General features: G+C 38.2%; 1 long non-coding RNA gene across 1 annotated transcript; it reads left to right on the top strand.

Moving 5' to 3' along the window:
- Window positions 1-1,051: 1,051 nt before the first annotated feature.
- LOC119348657 lies at window positions 1,052-1,810 on the top strand. The gene is made up of 4 exons (XR_005169065.1): window positions 1,052-1,132; window positions 1,321-1,410; window positions 1,548-1,590; window positions 1,739-1,810. It is a non-coding gene; the product is annotated as an uncharacterized LOC119348657 (long non-coding RNA).
- The last annotated feature ends 394 nt before the right edge of the window (window positions 1,811-2,204 follow it).

The raw sequence follows: 2,204 nt of genomic DNA, 5'->3' as shown, positions 1-2,204 counted from the left end.
GTAGCTTTTATTATGATACATTCTTTAAACATGTGCTATGGTTTACCTGTTATTAGCATCCGTAGCGGGAATGGTTGCCGATCTCTGTTGGACACACTCGGATGGCAGTTCGGTGTGTGCATCAGATAACTGTATCCATTTTAGTTCTGCTTGCTCTGATTAAAGTGGAAAGTACTGCCGTTATCTTATATGTTGTTCTGTTAGGATTGAATACAACAAGAGACGTGCCCATTTCTGTTATAGTACCCCTGAATAAAATGGTAAATACTGCAGTTATCATATACAATCTCTCAGGAGTGAATACCACAAGAAGCGCATTTTTGTTAATATCCCCTGCTTCCTGATGTATTTGTTTCTTGGTAAAAGTGAACTTCCAATGAATATTTTTGTGCTGGAGCAGGCTGGAGGGGTATTCAGCTGTGCACATTTAATTATAGTATCTGGTGGAGATACCCTGTTCAAGGACAGGGGGGCGGGGGTGTGAACTTTGTGAAATCCTGTCCTATTGATGACTTTGCAAACTTATCAGGAGGTGGTGTTAGGAAATCTAAACAGTTTAAACTATATAGGAAGACATTTATAGGTTAGAAACAATCTGTTCTACTTCTGCAGATTATCTAGATAAGTGATGAAGTTTACTTAGTATAGTATTTTTTTTTCTGTCACTTCTTTATCTACCAAAAGTGTGAACCCATGGTATGAGCCACTAATGCAAGCATCGTCATTCTTTTCTGAGTTTGTCTAATTCACATCTAAATGTTTTCTAAGGATGTCACATCTAAGCTCCCACAAATAACGCAGCAACGAGGAACAAAAAAAAAGCTGGGGCAAAAAAAAATACACCACAAACATAGTGGACACAAGGTTAGACGTGACATAAATGTGTCCTAGACAGACCCTTCTTTTCTTAGTGAAACATCAACTTTCCAAAGACAATATTCCAAACTGGACAGTTGATACATAGAGCTATTTTACTTTAACATTTAAAGTGTGGCTGCAAATCTGGGATGCAGGAGGTGAAAATTCATTGTCTAATCTGTTTCTCAGTTTCCTCATTCAGAAACGAGAGATTTTTCAAGACCTTGCTCCACTGCTGTGGCACTCCTTTGGCACTGTTGCTGCACTGCTCCAGGTAGGTTACAGTTATTGCACTGTTCTAAATTCAGTCGCAATGGCAAGAGTACATATGTACTTGTGCAGTTCTTGTTATTTAAGTAAGGGTGGTTGTCCATGTGTATTGATTATTTCAATATGAAATTATTGATGGTTCTGCACATTTTCCTTATTCAGTCTGTCATGCTGTTTTGAAAATTTATGCAGGAGATTGTGTCAATTTACCCTTCACTTTCACCTCCTACTTTGTCGCCAGTTGCATCAAACCGTGTCTGCAATGCACTTGCACTTCTTCAGGTATGATTTTACATGAGAAAGAAAAGGAAACCCTCACTCCTGGTGGGCCTTGTGGTGGATTGAGAATACTACTGCTTTCATATCATGCTTGCTTGCCATCTGCCCCTCAATTTCATTTTACTTTTTTTTAATTGCAGTGTGTTGCTTCACACCCTGAGACCAGGATCCCGTTCTTGAATGGTACTGAGCGCTGCTGTTTCTATGCCAAGTCTTAAATATTTCCATTGTTTATTGTTAAAAAGCTTTCCTCATTTTGGTGACTTTACAGAATAAGTAAATCTTAACTAGCAGTGGTTAATAATTAAGTCTTCTTCTTTTTCCTTTGCAGCTCACATCCCACTGTACCTGTACCCGTTCCTAAATACTACCAGCAAGACAAGACCTTTTGAGTACTTGAGGCTTACCAGCTTGGGTGTTATTGGTGCTCTTGTGAAGGTAAATTAAAACTAGATACTTATGCAAACTAGGAATGGATGGTCCATATAGATTTTTGCTTTAAATGGTGAGAGGGTTGAACCAGAGGGGAAAACAGTGATGGGGATTGGCTGTATTCTTTCTTTTTTTTGTAGACTATATCTTGTTCTTTTGGTATTCTCATTCCAGTAATCCAGTCATTTTAATCAAATGGACTGGTTGGGATTGGATCCCAGGAATCTCAACAGGAACTGTTATTTTTGAAGCAAACAGGCTAATGATTTGTTAGAAATTATATTGTTTCTTCTTTTGGATATCCGATTCTGATATGTCAGAAACACAACATATCAAAAGTTAGCAATGACCAAACTGGCATGTAA

This window comes from Triticum dicoccoides, unplaced genomic scaffold (genome assembly GCF_002162155.2).
Source record: "Triticum dicoccoides isolate Atlit2015 ecotype Zavitan unplaced genomic scaffold, WEW_v2.0 scaffold99785, whole genome shotgun sequence".
Lineage (NCBI taxonomy): Eukaryota > Viridiplantae > Streptophyta > Magnoliopsida > Poales > Poaceae > Triticum > Triticum dicoccoides.
Note: the sequence above shows the minus strand (reverse complement) of the source record. Positions and strands in the feature narration are given on the sequence as shown.